This window comes from Periplaneta americana, chromosome 6 (genome assembly GCF_040183065.1).
Source record: "Periplaneta americana isolate PAMFEO1 chromosome 6, P.americana_PAMFEO1_priV1, whole genome shotgun sequence".
Taxonomy (NCBI): domain Eukaryota; kingdom Metazoa; phylum Arthropoda; class Insecta; order Blattodea; family Blattidae; genus Periplaneta; species Periplaneta americana.
In genome coordinates this window covers 83,329,101-83,352,065 of record NC_091122.1, presented here as the reverse complement: position 1 = coordinate 83,352,065, position 22,965 = coordinate 83,329,101, and the positions used below count along the sequence as shown (strand labels likewise).

General features: G+C 30.9%; 1 long non-coding RNA gene across 3 annotated transcripts in view; it reads left to right on the top strand.

Moving 5' to 3' along the window:
• The window catches only part of LOC138701466 (uncharacterized), a 511,465-nt gene that overhangs the window by 332,598 nt on the left and 155,902 nt on the right, over positions 1-22,965 (top strand). For all 3 annotated transcript variants that reach the window (XR_011332595.1, XR_011332594.1, XR_011332596.1), the window contains exon 2: positions 16,012-16,124. This is a non-coding gene — a long non-coding RNA (uncharacterized lncRNA). The remainder of the gene's footprint in view (positions 1-16,011; positions 16,125-22,965) is intronic.

The window sequence follows — 22,965 nt, the reverse complement described above, 5'->3', positions numbered from 1 at the left end:
TAGGCTTGAGTCAATTAAACGCATTAAATGATTCAATGGCTTTTGTAAATAATTAATGTAATGGGGGCTCTATTTAAAGCCAATTTCACTTAAAATACAGCAAAAACATTACAGTTGGAACTTATTTTTCAAGTTTTCTTGTTTTTCTTTTTCTGTCTCCTTTTTTCTCAAAATAATACTAACACAACACACATGCCCGAATCGGGACTCAAACCCGTAACTTTTCAGACCAAGCAGTAGATACATTCCGTGTCTCTACCGCTTGCGCCACCCAGGCCGGCTGGGACGCGATTATCCGAACACTCGGTAAGCCGAAGGACGCAGTAGTCCGAACGAGCTCTAGAGACCCCCTTCTTCGGCCCCCTCGCCTATTGTATGCTTGTCCAAACATGAGACCTATAAATGAGAATGGTATCCGGAACATAAAATTGCATTACCGAAAAGGTCTTCTCGCAAGCATTCTTGCAAACGAAGAAGGCGATGTTAACTTGGTGGCAGCTTTAAAAAAGGTGAATTTGAAAGACGTCGTTTTCAGTTTAGGAATTGTTGGTCATCTGTTTCATCACATTTGATATGAAAGTCGTGGAAAAATCTTTCTGCAGAGTTTGTGTCAGATAACGACATTCCCAAATCCAGGATAACGAGGTTAGTTTCAGCCCACTTTTACCATAGTAGCACAAGACAACAAGACCATCACTGAAGATGAGGTTCAAGAGTGGGCATCTGGAGGTTGTGACGATGCGATACAGCACCAAGAAATTTTAATGATGAGGAAATCGTGCAAGTTGTCAACAACGAGGAGGCCGAGGAGGAAGAAGACAATGATCATGTGAATCTCGCTACGAAAGTGTCTGCTTCGGAAGCAGTGAAAATTTTGAACATAACCCTTCAATAGACTGAAGAAAACAGCAAATAATGGAGAAATTATGTTGTTGCGGCATATGCAAGATTTTTCATCCGATCAAAAGCTGAATAACAGTGTTACAAATTACTAACATTTTTGTAAATAGATACAGTATGTAGTAAAGAAGGATTTGACATGTTTTGCCATACATAGACGTATTGTATATACCTATACATAAAATAAAAGTGTTTCTTTTTTCATCAAAAAGTTTTTCCTTCCATTCAAAAAAAAAAAGACACCGGTAACCCAAACGATTCGCTAATACGAAAGATCCCTTCCCCCAATATGTTCGGATTATCAAGTGCCTACCTTATAAACCTCTTCCATTGTAAAATTATAAAAATATTTTTAAGGAGATCTTAATTTTCATTAATGTATCTCCATAATTTTCGTCTATGTATTTTTTACATATTGATATTATAATTTTAGTAAATAGCGTATCGATTACCGATGAAATTTCTCGTTGACAATACAGAATTATATTGAGGTGCAACTAATTTCAAATAAAAAATTTTTGTAAACACATTGTCTTAGCCTATTTACCTACAGTTTTAATATTAAACTGATTAAATTTCCAACTTCTTTGCTATGTTAATATTTAGGATTTACTTTGCTTGACTAGTTTAATATAAAATACAAAATTCAAAACAAATATATAAGTAGGCTAAAATTCCCCTAAAATACACTTCTTACAAAAAGTCATGAGAATTTGAAAAATGTAAAATAAAACAGTATCTTCAACATCAAGGAATTTAATATTCGAGAGTTTTTGCTTCTCAAATACATACTTTACTTTCATTGAAATGAGGAATATCTATCTTTATGGCAGAATTTATAACCTGCAGTCATAAATTCTTTGGTCGGCGGGAAAAGGGACATAGCCTAAGTCAATAAAATTAATATTTCAGGAAAGATTTTCTTTTTAATTTACTCTTAACTGAATATAAGTATAATAATGAAATTCATGTATGTTGGTTAAAGTAAGACCCTTTTCAATTTAAAACACAAGAAATTTTATTATTTCAAAAATTAGAAAAAATACTAGACTTATGTGATTAGGTAGAACAGAAAAATCGACTTTTTTGGCTTATGTGCCTTTTCCCGCCGACCAAAGAATTGTTGGATGAGGTATTGTGACTAAATAGGTTCTATTTTGTAGTGAGCATGAATGACCCGTAGATTTGTTTCTGAAATCTTCCTCTTCAGAGACATGTTGTCCACACCTGTGGAGTAACGGTCAGCGCATCTGGCCACGAAACCAGGTGGCCCGGGTTCGAATCCCGGTTGGGGCAAGTTACCTGGTTGAGGTTTTTTACGGGGTTTTCCCTCAACCCAATAAGAGCAAATGCTGGGTAACTTTCGGTGCTGGACCCTGGACTCATTTCACCGGCATTATCATCTTCATTTCATTCAGATGCTAAATAACCTGAGATGTTGATGCAGCGTTGTAAAATAACCCAATAAAATAAAAAAAATTCAGGGACATGTTTACTTTCAGGCCCGTAAAATTGTCCTACGAGAAACTGTAACTTTAAATTTTCTCATAAAAGGCATAGGTCCCCCATTTTGTACTCACGGACCTGAAATTTTATGGCACCGAAGACGATCCTAATTCGTATTCTTACGTTGTACCTCAATAAATTTTCGCCATGAAAGTGAGGTAACTGTTCACTTATTTCATACATTCTGGTAAATAATTTCGTAATTATTATAAACTGAAAAATCATTTAAATCAATAGACTGTCAGGCTAGCACCAATTGTACAAACATTACCTAACCTAGCATGTGTGTTTTATCATTAAATATGTACAAACATTATTTGCTTTTACGATTTGTGCAAGTAAATCAAGTAATTTTAGATTATAAAATACAATTGAATTATTGAGGATATGATAATTTTCTTATTTGTTATTTGGCATTTCATTCTCGCTTGACAAAACGCTATTTAAGAATAGTCTATAAATTTATATGAAAAATAAAAAAGTTTCTACTTTTCATGTGAAATCACTAGGACTACTTTGTCGTCTGCATTTTCTCCAAATTACAAGAATTTTAAATCTTCGTTTATACTTCAAGTCGTGCTACTTCTAAACCTGATAGGCTATCTATAGTATACTGCCATAATATTTCAGCTAAAGTTTAGGAACGCCACAAATGAAGTAATCAACTCAATACAATGTGACTCTTTATATAAACATAACTTTTTAATATAGATAATGGACAGATAATATGTTTTATGAATTTAAAGTCCTCTTTCGTGTTTACTGTTCCTGAAAATGAAAAATAGATTTCATTCATATAAAATATTTATAGGCCTAAATCAGAATCAGCATTACAAATCAGAAATGAGTACAAAAGGGCATTTACTTGAAGGTAAAGGCGTCGGGTATGTAGGACTAACATCTGTACTACCATTAAATGCCAATTATCTGTCAAGGTGGGAGCTTTAACCTCTCGTCGCCCTCTGGGCCGATTTGGCCTGTCATGAGGATGATTTTACCTTTACGTTCTTATAATTAAACGAAGATTATATTTGTCAAATTAAAAAGAAATAGTCCTATATGCGAAAATTTCGTAAAATTTAAACTATAAATGGAAAGTACAGCAGTAGTACAGCATTAATAGCAGAGTAGAAGACCTTTTATTTACGACTCTTTGGACTGCAGAGTTTTAAGTATGGAAGATTATAGATAACTGTTAAATTTTAATTAATTTTTATTGTTAGCCATTATTGCTAACATATTTTTACAAACATATTAAAATCAAATGCTGTCATTTAATGAAGTATACATATAAATATACTGCAAAATATTTAGTTTATTATTGGTTTATATATTTTCAATTATATCATGGCAATAATAAAAATGTTATTAAAAATTTTATGTGTTAATATATTGTACATTTTGCTGTGAAATCACACTTTCTACTTGACATTTTCTACCTAGTTTAAAAATTGTCACATTTTTATTTAATATACGTGGAAAATAACTGTTACAAAATAAATTTGTTTTCTTTATTTTATTTTGATAGGCTAAATTACTTGCATGATTTGTAAATTTGTTCAAATTATTAATTAATTTAATACATCTTACCTCGCTGTTCAGGAAATTAAAGCCTTAATCATTATGGAACTGAATGAATGTAGAAAAAATATTTACTCTATTTATTTTAAAGTAGGCTACCTCATAACACTGTGTTCTGAACACTATGTTCTGAAGGTAATCTCTATTTCTCTGCATGTATTCTTCAAGTTTAAATTTATGTTTCTTTCTTTCACGGAGAAGAGACCCGAAGTCTTGCACTGTAGCCTGAGGCTTTTTGTGTTTACCACTCCTGTTCCTTGAATGATATTTAACACCGAACGGTCACGTTCTGTACGTATACAGCACGTTGCAGCGTGAATTTAACCTGGGCTGTGGCAATGATTATAATGACATGCGAATAAATAATAAATAATTGTTTGAGGCTCAACGCAGAATACTACCCAGCAATTCTGATTCACTTGGTTGAGGGAAAAATCACAACAGGATTTGAACCTGAACCCTATTTTTTCTATTGTGTAACAGAACATGTCTACAGGAATTCCAGAAAATCATAACGAATTCTTTCTTTGAGTCCGTCGATGTTTCGTGTAGGTGGATCTCTGAAAATCTCACGAAATCTTCAATATTTCCACAAAAATTTTGCATTTTCTAACCTGGAGACCTCGCTGGCCATGAAATTTCGTCATAGCTGTAGATAATGTGATCTGAAAATAAACGCCTGACTGGATTAATTGATTATATAGCCATGTGACTAGTCTACCCATCTTGCTGAAACCAAGTGTCTGGACTGATTTCATGTTTCTTCGTAATTCCAGGAAACAAAGACTCCTCAATCATTCGCACATATCGCACTGATTTGACGATAACTGAATTCCCATTACGTCCTCAAAATAATAAGGACCGACGAATCCAAAGGATGCTATTGCACACCAAACAGTACCTATGTAATGGCACTATGTAATGGTTGCTGATGCATTTCATGAGGGTTGGTTGTTACCCAGCATTGAAAGTTTTGTTTATTAACATATCTAGACAGATGGAAGTACGCTCCATCTCTCATTAGCATATTGTGAATAGTGTCTTCGTTAACGTTTATGAGATTCAAGAGTTTGGATTAAAAAGTCGTACGATTGACTTGACCAGTTTCCTTTAATGCTTGAAGTACGTGAATGTTGTATAGTTGTATGTTTAATCCTTATGAAGAATCCTTCGGACAATGATGTTCTACAAGCCAAAAGAAACTGCATGAAGAAGGGCAGAACGCTTACGGCTACGCGGCATAGCATTTCTTACGCAGTTAATATTTTCAGACGTACGTATAGTTTATATGGAGGTTTCAAAACACTGCAGCCATATTTTAATGGCACGGGCTCCTGGTGCCGCATCATTGTGACGTATAGTTTTCATTTAGTGATGTCGTAACAGCCGTCGTGCAACCAAAAAACTATCCTCATTACAGTAACATAACTTAATAGCAAACGTAAGTTGTTCATCCGTCCAATGCTCCATCATAAGTAAATGATATAGAATGAAGGATCGATTTTTATTGACAACAATAAAAATACTCTACTGGGATTGGAAACAACCAATATTTATAATCGTTCCATTCGGTCACCTTACGGACTATAGTATAATTATATTCCTTAATATTTGGTATTTTTATTATTGTTACCGTTATATTTTAATATTGCACGTTCCCACAGTTTTGCAACAAAAATATTTATTTAAAAGGCTGCTAGAAACTCCTTCGCTTCATAACATAAAATTTTGTCTTTCGATATCAAACATGTAGTTGTACAAAAGAAAATTACCTTTACCATATATGGAACGTGGAAAAAAATATTTAATTTCTTAACACATTATGAGTGGAGTGTGGTACCTAATGCGATTTTAAAAATGTATTACCTTTGCAATTGTGGTGCTTCGTGAGTTATAATCATTTTGTGTGACACAAAAAGATACATTAAGTGTTTTCCAGTAATTTTATTTAATGTGTAAAAGTAATTTGTTTACCTATATAAATAACATAAAATTATATAAATTCTATTTTACTTTTCAGTGATATTAGAAAGTGACGTGTACTGTTTAATTTAATGTCGTTGCCTTTGTTACATAACATACCTGACCTTATTGCGCTTATAACTTTCATAATTATGCAGAAAGGAAATGAAGATTTCGATTCCGATCCCACTATTTTATTATACGAGCCACTTTTAGCGTGTATAAATAATATCTACAATATATATTAACTATTGCAATAAAACCTGTAAGACAATTATGTAATTGAGCCGGAATATTGAGAAACCCCACATGTCTAGAAAACTAAACTTTTCAGAGATACAAAAAATATCTCAGGTCCTAGATTTGTACTTAAATTATTTTTTTTAACACTTCAACTAAAATGAATGTTGATGGGAATATGCGGGGTTTCTCTTCATAATATTATGATTCTACATGTTTAGAACACGAAATGATATATAACTCAATTTCGTAATAAATGGACATGTGGAGTTTCTCAATATTGTGATTCAATTATACACTTATGATATTCAGTAATTACAATTTAATCTTCCATTACCGGTACGTCATTATGCTTAAATTTTTCTTATACTGCAGTAATTTTTTTTAAAATTGAAGCGTACTCTCTTTAACTCTTTGTTATAGTCAGGAAGTATTAATGATGATGATAATAATAATAATAATAATAATAATAATAATAATAATAATAATAATAATAATAGTAGTAGTAATAATAATAATAATAATAACGCCTGTAATAACATGAGACAATAATACACGTACGTATGTTCAAAGCTATAAAATCACTGAATATTGTGTTCGCTTCACAACTCAGCAGTTTCTGTTTCGATTCCCTGTGTGGGCGGAAATGTACCTCCGTACCACAATACTGGATATTTGTCGCTTGTTATGTATTTGTCCAGTATCGGCTCCGTTTTGATCCTGTCATGTGAAAGATGTAGTGTCTGACAAAGAAATCCATAGGCAAAAATACGTATAGGCCCTATCGTAACTTGATATATCCAATGTTTTAACAAAATAATGAAACCTACAATTTTGTTATTTTAATTTATTATGTCTGGTTTGTTGTGTTACATTTATATTTCATTCAGTTTATTCAGATAAAGAGCTGAATTGATATTATTTTATTCTCATCACAAGCTGAATTAACTAATTTGCTCAATCTTTATAGTGTATTTATTGACGAATTCAACATTATTGAGAAACAAAAATTTATTTAGTTACGAAATACATATTTATCATTAAATAGATAAATGTAAATTGTTAAAAAACATATTCAGATATATGCAATAATTAAAAAATATTTTTTAACTTTCATAATGAAATATAGGCCTATACAAAACAGAGAGTTCCTAGTAACCTATTAGAGTTATTTCCATCTATAGATGCCAGGCTAATGAGGAATTAAGGAAAGGACTCTCTTCAGTTTTATCCAATATAATATAGCTATATCCAATGTGTACGTATTTGAAGTTTATTGGTCTCCTATAATGGCACCAACCAATACGATTCCTTTTCTATCTCATCAATTTCATCTCAAGAAGATAGGCTACTAGCTCTAATCTTCGAAACATTTTTCTATAAGTAACCATCAATGATATCCCAGTTAAACTTACCTGAATAAGTTACGACACACTGAAATATTTGCCCTTTGGCTAATCTTATTTCATTTGATGAACATAAAATATTATTAAATTAATACAATAAATTGTTACTAAGTTCTAGTACATGTTTAGTAAATAAATATCTGTTATTTTGAACAACTCACAACTTTACTTTGAAAATAATTGCGAGATATTTTTTAGATATTATTTCGGCAGTGATATACCGTTATCGTACTATTAAGAGCAGCAGATGGAAGACTATGAGAATCATTTCATTACGGAGTGAAAAATTGTAATTGGAAGCCATCGTACTTTACATGGAATAACAAGTAGTTCGTGATGTCAGCTAATAACTCATCATACGTGAGAAGGCTGTAAGGCCAAGACCCCGGAAACCTGTCTCGTGGGGGTTGCCTTTCTACGTTTATGCAGTGCCAACATGCAAATATAATTTTGATTTTTCCCATAATTTCGTACAGAATTTCTAGTTTCATTAAATTATGTGAAATTATTATTGTTTTCATAATTTTCGAAGTAAAATAGTGTTATGTTATTTTTAACTAACATTTTAAATATTTGAAATTATACCAACATTTTCAAATACTTTTTTAATAATTACGATACTACATTTAGGAAATAAATAAGCTCATTTTATTGAAACTTCTGTTACGTAAATCTTTTTTGTTAATACTAATTATAAATATTAAAAAATTAAATATTAGTTACGTATAATTCAACTGAAATGTCTGTCCGCAGTTCAGCGACGTCTCTGGTGTCAAATTCACTTGTTCAGAGTTTCATACTCAGCGGGTAAGTGGAGAACTCATCCTCACCAACGAACCTCCACTTGTGTCTCGTCTTGTGTTCTACTTGCATATTCGTAAGCTATTTTCTAGCGCCGAGTTTATCACATGACCAACGAGTCTTGCTAATGTTAACTCAGAATTCTCATAATGGAGATAATAGAATGAACCAAAGAGCCGTCCAAGGATGTAGGTGACGGTAACAATGGCGACGACGACGACGACGACGACGACGACGACGATGACGATGACGATGACGATGATGATGATGATGATGATGATGATGATGATGATGATTATGATGTTGCTGGTGGTGGTAATAGTGGTGATGGTGGAAGAAATGTTTATCCCCTATTCTTTTTACAGTATTGTATCTGAATATATTTTAGATTACGAATCAGTAGTGAGGAAGTCGTGGATATTAGATACAGCCTATACGTTTACTGTGTATAGAAGCTACCTTATAACAGTAAACTAATACCAAAAAATAAATAAATAAAGGAAAATAAACATACTCGACTTGAAGCAAATAAATATGTGATGAAGTACGTCTATATTACAATTATCATTTGTGTCAAGCTCGGACATTAATATTATATTAATTAAAAAATATAATTGTCATTATTGTTGTTATACTTAAGAGGATAACTTTATGAAGATTGCATTATTATTGTTATCAGCAGTACTTTATTGTCAAAAGTGTGATTACTGTACATAGTTATAATGAGTATGATTGTTAATACGAACCTTAATACAAGAATGATTGTTTATTCTACCGTCCATACGATACTACCTTTGTCACAACTATGATGCCGAGTACTATGAATGCCACAATTATGACTGTTGTACTATTGTCGTTACAAGCACGATTATTATAATATTGTGGTAATGTAGAATTATTGCAATATGATGTTTGTTGCATTTATGATTTTGTGCTACTGTTATGTGATTGTTAATAAATACCCAGTGAAAAGAAATATATTTATAAATTATTTGGCCAAACCATTTAAGGGATTACATACGCCTTCCATTCTTAAAAATGTATATTTTATAAATAAAGGGTTCAGATCCATAGTGGGCCAAGCGCCATTTATTAAAAACGGAGAAAGCAAGGGTTAAAGTTAAGGGAATGCCATAATTTAATGACTATTGACATATAATTTAGTTTTAATGTGCACACTTTATATTATTTGCTATATGTTTAATTGAGTTATGGTAAGCACTTAATTTTAACCCTAGTTTTCTTCGTTTTTAATGTATGGTGCTTGGCCCACTATGGCTCTGACCCCTTCAAATGTTATTACTCCATATCCTTAAACCCTATTTTGATGAAATTTTACATTCTCAATGTATGAAAATTTCTCTTGGATCTAAAAGAAAAAATAATTGCTACACAACAAGCTTTTGGAATTATGAATTTTCAAAATATTCATTTTGCAGTTTGTACCAAACTGCTATTTTTGAAAATTTACTTCCAATATTTTTAATACTTTTTACTAAGTTAATTCTTTTTGCATTAAAGGTAACATTCATGCTAACGAGGACTAGAATATCTGCATTGCAAGAGGAAAATTGTTTCTTGATACATCTAAATTTTTAAGAAATTTTTCATTTAACTTCATTTGCATCGAGCTACAGTTTGTTGATCTTACTAAGAAAAAGGCAATGCTAAATTTCAAAAATAATAGATATGATTTAAACAGATTATAAAAGTTCAGTTTTGATAAAATGAGCTATAAAATTGCATACTGCTAGCTGAGAGTGTATTTGCAGGACATTTTAATACAGAAGTTGGTCAATTTTGTAAACATTTTAAAATTTTTTCCACAAATACAAAGCTAGAACTTTATATTAAATTACTAAAAGGAAAATAATAAATTAATTTTTTCATTCACAAAGATGTAGGTTTGAGAAAATGAGCAACACAGATTGCTGGCTGGTATTGAGTTTGTATCGGAGGACACTTTAACGCATAACTCGGTCAATTTTATAGGTACATTAAAATTTATTTCACATATATAAAGCTAACAATTCATATTAAGTTGATGAAAAAAAAATCAATTTTTACCCTCGAAGATGTATGCAACCACTTAATTTAATTTTATATAATTTAAAAACTGATCTGCAAAATGTTGAATCTATACGAAATAAGAAATTCCAAATTCACACTCCGAAATGAAATGGAAAGGAAAAAAAAAAATGAAATGAAGAATAGACGCCATTCTCTCCGAATTATTTCAAATTCATAAATTGTAAAATATTTATCTTCTATATTGTTATGAAGTTTCTTACTAAATTTTGGTATTTATTTTTTTAACAATGCTTTATTTCCTGTCAGATTTTATATGGGTGACATACAGTAGACCTACATTCAAGATATGAGTTAGTGATTTATTTTATGCATGAATATAATTACTCCATAAATACGTTATGTGTCTTAGAATATTGGGGTTTTGCGTTTATTGATTATTACGAATCAACACTAAATATTTACAATTTTTGATTCCGTGGAAAAGAACCGAACAAATAAGTATAAAACAAGTTACGAAGTCTCGGTCACTATTGTGGGCAGATAAAATTTTACTTATTTGCAAGATATATTATTCGGGATTGCCACATTTATTGCTAGAACTTCTGTAGGTTGAGCCATAGTAAAATTTTACGACAAATCTAGGAAAGAGAAATTTATCTTCACTTCAAAGAAAATCTTTCAAAGTAATCGTAAAATGTTAATTTCTACGTTTAATTTAACATGAATCTTGAAGAGAATAGAAATATCTCACATAAGTAATAACTATTTTGATTGTATTAATGTCATACTAAGATTGTACGAGTACGAGCTTCTGCTCTTGTAAGCTGCAATGTCTAATGCAGTGATAACCTAATGTATGAAATAACTAGGGTGTATTTGAAATTTGAAAATGTAGTATAGAAAATACACTTTTGCTATCATAGTTAACATGGATTCAACTTTTCCATTGTTTTTAATTATTAATGTAAAAAAATTAAATATATCATAGTAATAATAACTAATTTAGTATTTTTATGAATAATAATAATTGATAATATTATTAGTGTTACAATATAAATAGTAAAATCTAGTCACATCATCTTCAATAAAATGAATAGCAGACTATGTAGTATGACTATCAATGAAAGTGTTTCTTCGTGGTTACCAGAAAACATAACATTTAATATTATTAATCACTTTCTATGTATGTTATCACAATAAAATTAATCATATAATGTAATTCATCTTCTAGGGACATGCCTAAATATAATCTAAACCGATATATTCTTACCCATAAGTTAGGCCTAAGGGATGTTAGATCTCTGTTTTGTCCGCGACGAAAGATGCAGCTGTTCGCGGCTGGACCAGTCTCATCTCCCCAGTAAGCAGCCGTTATTAGCGGCATATCTATACGCTCATAACTTGGGAAAACTCCAAGACCTAACAAAATTATAAGATAATGTTAGTTTCTTCTTATATACAGTATTTTGCAGACTCTTAATCCCTGTATTATGTATAGTATACAATTTATTGTAAAATATAACGTACTACTAAGGAAAGAATATACGGTAATCTTGAATGAAGCAGAAGGTATATATTTCATCGTTCTCTGTACGTAGAAAAAGTAAATAATTCCATACTATTAGAACAAACGAATGTGTATTTTTTTCAAGCAACGTAATATACGGAATTTTATTTCACTATGCAGGCCTAAGGGTCTGTTACGCATTTTCTATTATTACTAATTCAGACACTTCTACTTTTAAGTATTTGTTCATTTAAAAGGTGTTCTTGAAATTCATTGTCGACCAATATCAGTCGAATTTGTTACAACTAAAATCTGTGTAAGTAGTACGAAACTTAATGTTACTAATTTTCATTCAGATTTCTTGTAGCTCGTCTGTAAACATTTTAATATTCCAACACTAAATTTCTTACTTGCGACACACGAGTGCAAAATCTAATAATGAAAACATTATTATAATTAGTCACTAAGCACATGTCAAGCAAACATGATTTTTGGTTGCATTAAAATTACATTAATTGCAGAAATATTTGTGTTTCAAACCCATTTCAGCCTTTTTACTCAAGCTCTATATTACTTATAAAGTTTATATCAAATTTTCTTTGTTATTACATAAAATACTATAGAATTAATTGCTTTAGAATATATAAACTTTATATAATATTTGTAATTTTTAATTTGCCTCATTTTTATATTCCTTCTGATGTTCGAAATGAAACAAATTTGTATTAATTTAAATAATCGGATTATATTTATTTCAATGTCTTGAAATAAGAAATTTATAAAATGATCAAACTTTCACACCCAAAATAATTGTACAGGCCTAAGTATGTTGTATTATATTCCCAACATGGTTTAAGTGTGATTTGGAACAACGTAGAGGGACGATTATTTTTGTTACTTTATTGTGTTTTTATGTTATCTCTTAACTATCATTATATATTTGAATAATAATAAAATAATAAATAAACATGAAACATTCTTTTATAATCTGTAAATAATATGAAAATGAGAAAGATACATTTGAAAGCATTATATTTTAAAATTTAAACTTTGATCAAAACCTAACACTTAGTAGCATTATATTGCTTACCTGTCAGGCGCAATACTTAAGAGTAATGCATCACAGATACAATAATTAATAATGTTTAAGAAAATATTAGGTAAAATAAAATGTTATTACATTGAAAGTGATGACATTTTTCTGCGATTAGGAGACAGAAATTTTATATCTATATTTGAAATAGTAATGTGGTACAATTCAATACAAACAAATATTTTACAGGTATAACATTTTAATTAAACAACTGCTTAAATATTCAATTAAAATCTGTAATATTATCCCAAGCGAAAGCTAATTACTTAAAATAAGTATACAAGACGTCTTCTAAACATAATAATCAAATTTTCTAAAATATCATGGCTTCTGTGTAAGGTATTGAAAGTTCTTACATTCCACTTTGAGCCGAGGATTATCTTTGTGACCGGAAATATAATATAGAACCTCACAGAAGAAAATGGAATGCAACATAACTTTGAGATCAGAACCAAAGAATTTCCTAATTTTTGGGATGATGACAGCTACGATGATAATGACAATTCTTATAATTATTATTTAGATGAAGGTATTAACTACTAGGTATAAAGGCCGAATATGACAAAATTGTTTCCGTTTTAAGTAAACCCTTGTTCACTTTTTATCACAATTTATTATTATGTGTGCCACTATGTATGTTCCTTTAGAGATTTTATTGCATTCATGGTTCTCAGCAAAGCAGTGGTTTTGAAGAACATATTTTCATAATACAGTAAATTCTTATTATACACGCACGACATTAAATTTGAAGTTAATATAATAGTAATAGTTTGAAATGTTTTGAAAAAGCTTTGTTCAATATTTATGTATGTTAAATTTAAAATAATATATTTCCATGAAAGTTTTGTATTAAGAAATTTGCTCTAGAGCAATAATTAGTCTAATACTCTTTATTCGCCTACACACATATTTTGCAACAATTTCTTATAATATAACAGTTTAAATTTTCAAGTAATATTTCTAGGAATTAAATATTTATAAACGTAGGCTATCACAAACAATTTTTTTATTCAGTAATGTTTTAATCCACTTAGAGTTTCAAAAATTGCACACACGGTTTAAAATTAAATTGACATCATATTATTTTGTTAATATGTAGTAGCATATATGCATATATACATATACAGAATAATTTAAATACATGTTTTATAGACCTATAAGAGATTTATGTTGAAGTTACTAAAAAACAATTTATTATATTTAGTTGAAAGATATTTAATATATGTTAACTCGTCCACTAACAAAATATAAAATTGAACGATTATAAAACCTTCTGTCTAAAATGTGTGTTTCTATAATGATTTGTTATAAGTAATTATTCTGAAATACATTTTAAAATAATGTCATATATAAACTATTTACTCTTTTCCAAAAGTTTGCCAAGAAACTCAATTATACGTATTGAAATAAACCTACATTTAAAATGGTCACTACTATTTTGATTAACTATCTGAAAATATATTTGGAAGGAATGAAGTAAAATGTTAAGTAAATTTGTTCATAATTTCGGTAATTATTTCTACATATAATATGTTTACTAGTCATAAATTAAATTATGAAAATTATATATTCAAAATGATTCTATTTAATAAATATTTAAGTAACATATTTATAAATATGCTTTGTGAAATGCTTCATAACTTTGTTGTGATTTTTTAAAAATACATAAATAGAATGGAATATTCTCTAAAAAGAATTCGCTTTCTACTGTGAATTAGTTATTACTGTAACACTTCAAAAGTCGATACACTAATTAGAAGTAATAATATCTACAGTAGCTAGAGTTTAAAAAATTTCCTACTTCTAAGGCAATCAAAGGAAGGGTCCAAATTAGAAGCAAAATAAAAGTAAATAATAAAGAATTGAGCAAATATACACTTTCAACTACTTTGCAAATTCAAACAAAAAAGATGAAAACAGAAAAATTGCCAAGTTTCTCTAAATAGCAGATATCTTCAAAAAAAATTCTAGTACTATTCCAAATTCAGAAACATACCTAATTGATGACATAAAAGACATTGACTATGCTTACACGTTTATATGGAGCGAGATTTGGGCAATACGAAACAAGATAAATGTAGGACAGGGGTAATAGAGATGAAATTGATAAAGAAAATATGCAAAATATACATACAAACAAATCAGGAAATTTTCTCAGAACTCAAAATCAACCCACATATGGACAGAACTCAAAATTACCGTTGCAATAATTGCACGTAACACATTCACTCAGCGGACAGAAGCAGATTACCACATTTAATCCTGAAATACCATCCCGTTCAAAAAGTAATCATGGTCTATCTCTTAAGAGATCTCTAGACTGATGCGTTATGAGAATGGAACAGGCCCTGAGATCTACAAACCTGAATGTGTTATGATTATTATTATGATGATGGTGATGGAGATTACAGCGATTTTACATTACTAATATGTGGAAAGATAACTGTTAGAGATTTTTATTAATTCATGTCAGCAGTTTATGTGCTAACTCATAAACAACAAGCCTGACAACTCCAAGTAAAATAGAATTCTACTGTACGGGATCATAACTAAGTAAATAAATAAATAAGTAAATATATATATATATATATATATATATATATATAGTGGCACCTAAGAAATATATTTGTGAATAAGATTCAAGAAATTTAAATTTTTAAAAGTTTGTTTTAAATTTTTACTTCTATAAAACCTGTGCCTTCAAAACTAATGTATCATTTTTGTTTACTTTATCGGAATGATAAACTTCTTCTGCAAAGTCCATATTAAAGTATATCAAGTAAAAATAATTTAATGAATCTTCAATTTGGTGTAAGAATAATATTGAAAAATGATTGATTTTCGAATTTGAAAAATATATATTTCTAGTTAAATGACTTATCGTCTTTTACTGTACAAACTATCTGAGAAATATTTAAGCATTGAGGCACTGCAGATTGTTACCAGAGCAATTCCTCCTGTCAGCAACTGCTGTCTTGTTGCAGGTGCTGACCCCGAGACCGGTTACAAGCGTGCAAGCTCTTGCAGCTCGTGCATAGCACTGAGGGTTGTTCATCCCTTTCAAACTACGATTCCAGACAGGTATTGCTTGCTCAAGGTACGTCAGCTTCGACTCTCCACATGACGTGATGCAACATTTAAATATTGCTTAAGATAAAATTATATGCAGCTGTCACATCTCTCAATCACTTCATATATATGAATATTTGAACAAATACTGTAAGATTTATTTTACAATAATGTCCTATTCTAAGTATTAGTGAGATATGTCCTATTCTAAGTATTAGTGAGTTAACTGACATTTCTCCAATATAAGATCTAGAGTTCGATACCCAGTATAATTATTAAAATTGTGCATAATCTTCCAAACAGGCCTACTTATTTCATTTTCTTCTACTATTGAGATTACGAAAATAAATTGTTTTCCAATAAACTATGTAAGAATGTTAAAAGCAATAGTAATTATTATTGTAATTATTTTCTATTTTTATTATTCTTAATAATTCTCGACTGGGCATACTGTCGGTTGTGCTTTCCGAATATCTACTCCAAATTGCGTTCACGTTCCTCAGGAGTACACCATGATAGAGTGATTTTATATTATAACACTTTCTAAAAAATATGAGTTGTTTCAAATAAGGCACTATTTTTTATTGCACAAACTCGGTCATAGTTTTTACAATTTTAGTGTCAACGTTTGTGGTATGCAACCAAGAGATACAATGCAATTTAAGAGTCCACTGCAAGAATGATGGATGTCATTTGGAATACATTTTGCAGGAGAAGCAATTGAAAGTTTGAAATGCTTAGCGCTCAAAGCTTAACTGAGATTTTCCGTTCATTACTGGACAATGACTATCAGTGTTAATGCCATATAACTCTGAATGTACATTCTATATGTCTTAAGCTATGTATTGACAGTCTTGGTTCATTTTCGACAAGAAAGTGGCATCCATCATTCTTGCAGTGGACTCTTCAATTGTAATTAACATAATAACTGAATTCTTACGCCCCATTTGAATCACTGTAATTTGCTGGGTTTTTCCATGTAACTTGATTTTATACTTGTTGTTAGTTACTAACATCTGATCTTATGATAGTTATAACATAATTACATATTGTGACACCTGATTGCTAGTATGCGATCAGTTCGAATATGATGGTTATACTCGTACAATGAGGGCTCCTACGAAAGACCTGAAGTTCTCTGAATCTGAGATGCATGAATATAGTACTAATGGAAAGAAAAACTCAAAAAGTTTAATTCCTTACCTTAAAGATGTTCAATGTGTCCCTCCTTGGTAACACGGCACACATCAAGCCTATAGTCAAGTTCCACGTAGGTACGTGAATTCATCATCGTTTTCAATTAAAGTCTGCATATTTATGCAGAAATTTCTTCGTAGCACTTCGTCCTCTGGTTTTAGGGCTTGCAGTAACTGTAGTCGGTACGGATAAAATCGCAACGGATTGCTTTAAAATCTGTGTATCATTTACGGATTGTAGGCCCACTGAGTGGATCTGCACCAAACTTTGTTCGGTAATGCCGTTGCATATTAATAACTGACTGGTTCACATGAAAATCAAGCTTTCTGTCCTCTATAGCAGCCACTTGTCCTCAAAAATGAACAAATTTGTTTATATGCACTATTATTAGGCAGTTTTACCAACTAGTAAAACAATATTGCCATAACTCAACTTTTTGAGTTTCTCTTTCCATTGGTGCTATTTTATTGTAACTCAGATTCATAGAACATAAATTACATGTGTTCGAAACCGGAAAGGTCTTTTGTAGGATCCCTGTACTTAAGTGGAGGGTTATTACTTTTACTGTTCACATTATTTCATATTTCAAGCTGTAAATGCTTTTCATTGCTGGACAGACAATATTACGCGAAATTGCTTCATTGTTACAATAGTTTTACAGCAAACTACTATATGTTTATTAAAATCATTTTCTCTACATTATTAATATATCTCACGTATATTCACGGTAGGTTTCTGTTCTATGCTTGTCTAAACGTTTTCTCCAATTCCATAGCTTTCAACATGTTCAATCATTTGTGTCGTCTTGAACAAAACTAACATATTGACTCGAGTACATCATGTAATTTATCATACTTTAACCAATTCGCAATATTGTCCTGTATAACTTCTTTGTAGCCTAATCCTTTTCATTTAAATTATGGCTACAGTAAGACAGGTCCAAAAATATACAGCTAGACTGCAATTTATAGTACCTCGCAGATAAACAAAAATAGATCTGTAGAATTTGTTAAAACCTACATATTTCCTAATTACGATCCTTTTTTTAAATAGGTATCCGCTGAATAACATGATTTCATAGCATACATTAGGCCTTTTAGAGATGTTTGTAATAATATCTTAATTGAAGGGTTCAGAGCCATAGTGGGCCAAGCGCCATTCAATAAAAACGGAGAAAGCAAGGGTTAAAGTTAAGTGAATACCATAGTTTAATGAAGATTGACATATCATTTAGTTTTAATGTGTATACTTTATATTACTTGCTATATGTTTCCACTGATTATGGTAATAACTTCATTTTAACCCTTGTTTTCTACTGTTTTAGTAAATGGCGCTTGGCCCACAATGGTTCTGAACCCTTCTATTTAAGTACATATAAAATTAAGAAACCACATTAGAACCAGCAGCAATACGATCAGCAACAGAAGGTACATTTAATCTCAACTTCCTTCTCGGAACTGAAAACCTTGATTTGTTTCGGAAAGCCACAACTTATGCAACAGAGGAACATAGTAACAAAAATTCACCACAATAATTTCAAGAAAATTACCTCAGAATGAATACTAATCTTTTAATTGTGTGTCAACTTTAACATATGATATATTTACATTTTTTAAGTAATAGTTTTTCAGTAAGTGAGTAAACTTATTTATCTTGCGTCGTGATTCATAAAATGTTTTTATTTTTAAAATTAGAATTTTTCTTTTCAGTTTATTGTGTTGAACAATATTTCATTAATTTCCGTTAGAGTATATTGTTTACAGAATATTATACGTTTTTCTTATCTGAGAAAATTCTCAAATATAAAAAATGTCTAAATCACTTAGAATTCACATCTTCCTTGCAATTTAAAATGCTATCATAGGAATATGCGACTATTTCAAAGTAGAGCATACTTTTTGTTCAAGTAACTCATATTCGAATGTAGTGTAATCCTGCAATAGCCGAAGATTTTTTGCTACTTATCAATATTTTCTTTAAACTTCGTAGGGGAGACCCGGGCAAAACGAATTACCTGGGCAACGAGAATAATGCATATTTCTTAGAAACGCCAACAGGTAGCGCTTTCTGCTATGTAGGAAAAGAATCCCTACCAGATTTTGCTGCTGGAACTGACTTGTCGTCATTCAAGCTAGCAAGAGAAGAAGTCAGCGTGTGTTTGAAGAAAATTGACTGTTTTCTTACAATATTTCAAGGTAAGAGAAACATATGTACAACATACAGTACTGCAGAAACTCTTTGTTATGTGATAGTAATATATAGGCGATAGAATTAGTTCTAAAATGCCGTACTTACGAAGAATATTATGACGTTTATGTTTGTATAACCTTAAATGAAAAGGGAAGTGGCGTCTGCGGGCAAAGTGAATAGGGCAAAGTGGATAACTTATCCGCTTTGCCCTGCCACATTTATTTGACTATATAAGTGTCAGCCGTATTTTTGTATGTATTTGTCTATTGTAATAAAGCGTGTTAGATCATTTCACATAGTGGAGGCATTAAGTCACACTAATTAAATTATAAATCAGCAACACTGATCTTAATTTTACTTAAAAAGGTTGTCATGTGTTTTCAGACGGTTTAATTTTTCAAGAGGAAGACGGAGCAAGCCAAATGGTCTGAAGAAGCCTTGGAGAAAGCACTTGAAGAAATAAAATCTTCCAATCAGTGGTTCTGCTATCTGGCCATACAACCATAATGTGTTTGTTGATTAAGGTTTTGCTCCAGATGAATTTACAGATCGCCCACTTGAGATAGAAATCAGCGAAACGACAGCTGGCTCAGATTTAACAAATTCTGCGGTGCCAGCTTCTTCAGCGGCTGAAGAAACAGTTAATGCTCACACAGAATCAACCACATCTGTGATGTCGGCATCTTCAGAGATTGACGAAATATTCAATACATCAATTACACTCAGATTTTCAGTTTCTGTTACACCAAAACTCTCAACATCATTCGCAGGAGAACCTAAGTCATTTCTTTTGAATTAGACCAGTGCCAAAAGTGGATGCTCGAAAGATACGAGTTCAACGAAGAAAATGTCAGCGCTCTGAAGCTCTTACATCTATACAGATTAAAAACGTTGAAAGAGAAGTGACTTATGTGCAGGAGTAAAAGCAGAAGAAATCTAAGTCTTCAGTGCCAGTGAAACGTTGACTTGTTCAAATTTGTATTTTGTACTAATCTAACGTGCTGTAAAGGGCTGAAATAACATTTCTTATCGTCTCATATGGTTCATTAACATCGTGTTTATGTGTTGACTAAATTTTATTATCAGTGAATAAAAATTAAATATAAATGTGAAAATGTTATAGGGATATTCACTTTGCCCGAGTTAATTATTCGCTTTGCCCGTGTACCCGGGCAAAGCGAATAATTAACTATATTTTCTTTCTCAAATCATATCACTGTCCGTAGGTACGAGAAACAAATTGATGTTTTGTAGATATGTGGACAACATGTGTCACAACCAAAGTCATGAAGTTTTTATTTCGGGAGCACCAAAATATAGTCTGTGGCATTGTTTATTCTTAGCTTATCCGCTTTTCCCGGGTTTCCCCTACCATTTTAGTCTTAACGCCATTTCATAAACTACATATCAATTACAGTATATGCATTGCGTAACACAGTTTACTATACATATGATTTAACATTGGAAATCGATCATTTCTAGGAGCTATAAAATGCTGTATTCCCTACATCTCTCATGAAAAAAAAAAAAAAACAATGTTAAAAGTTAAGGACTAAATTACATCGAAATAAGCTAGCTGTTTTATTTTTTAGTAGGTTGAGAGGACTTTATTAAACTTATTATATTCTAAAATATCACTTCATTTGCTTTATTTTACATTTTAAATTTTTCTTCTACAATCAAACGTTTTTTATTTCTGTTGTATTTAACAAAGAATTTCATGGATCCGTGGCAGAAATAACACAAAATTAGATACCATTGCTGATGCATAAGGAATGACAAAGTCCACAAAATTCATGTAATGAGTACCAAACCTATTGCACAATCCAGAAAAAGGTGTTCGTAAAATGGCATGATAGTGAAAATTATTTGCTTGAAAAAGAGAAAAATGAGACTTAGGGCTAGTTACGATTAACTTTCCAGAGCGCTAAATTCTTTGTACAAAAATCATAAAATACGACACTAAATGATTTTAAAATTAGGAAATATAAGTGCACCATGTAACTGTGAAAAAGAGACTAGAAAAGAAGATATTGAAAACGTTGAGTCTGTAGCACTGAAAGTTGGAAAAAAGAAAACATTTCTTAGAAAAGCTGCAGTTAACATAGAAATAATTTATCAAATTGTTTGACGTATTCTTAAGAACGAGACTTTCATGGTACCATAAGTAGGACAAGGCTCAAGAATAAATAAATAAATAAATAAATAAATATATATATATATATATATATATATATATATATATATATATAAAGTTAAGCTTTATTTAACGACGCTCGCAACTGCCGAAGTTATATCAGCGTCGCCGGTGTGTCGGAATTTTGTCCCGCGAAAGTTCTTTTACATGCCAGTAAATCTAATGACATGAGCCTGTCGCATTTAAACACACTTAAATGTTAAATGCCATCTACCTGGGCCGAAGTCGAACCTGCAATCTCGGGCACAGATGGCCACCCAGGGCGACTTCCAGGAATACTCGTAAAGAGAAGACTGTTATCACAGGTTAAAATTTTGTAGAACTGTGATGGAAGTTCGTGACATCGATATGAGCATTATCTCCAGTATTCTCTTAAGAGATACATTTAATTTTCAACAAGTGGTGTTCCTAACAATTATTAGAATTTCACATACTGGAATACCGAGAATGTGTATTTAATTGTTTCGGTGTGAATTCAGTACAGGCAAGCTGTTTTTTCATATCTTCCTTGAACTGTAATGACCATTTTGACATAATTGTGTTAATATCATAGGTGTCTTGTGAATTATGACCCAGACGATGTTTTTGAGTGCACGATTCTTTTGATATAAATTAACGTATTCTAATTTATACTTTAGTCATTTTATAAAAATGTCATCCACATGTTGTCTGTAGACAAAATATAGTTCTGTGCACTTTGGTTATGTATCGCTTCCACTTCCAAATTAACTGAATTAAGTTAAATTAACAATCAAGATATCTTTAGGCCCTGAAACATTGATGAGAGGAATAATTCTTTATATCATAATTATTTTCGCAAAACTAACTGTTTTTGCTCTGCTTTCCTTAACAACTAAGCTACATTGAATAAAAATTTTTCGTACGGCGTATAGATATCTTCAAGCCCTACAATTATTGCCTGAATTCGTTTTCGGACTGAAGCAGAATTGTGTAGGTAAATATTACTTTCCCAGAAACAATCGTGTTTGGAGAGATTTGATCAATAAATTTTCATTTTCAAATAATGATATAATAAGTAAGTCAAAATTCAGTAAGAAATTCATTAAAGCAATCTCTAGTAATACATCGATGTTTTATTCCTTTTTACGATACTATTAGATAATAGTAGGAATTATTGTATTCTCTATTCATAATTCCCTTATGAATTCCCTCCGTCATAGATACCGAATATGAACAAAAGTCGCCCAATATCTTTGAAAAAGTCACCATACAATGAGAAGGTAAAAACTGTCTTTTTCACACTTCATAAAAGAAACGAAAATTC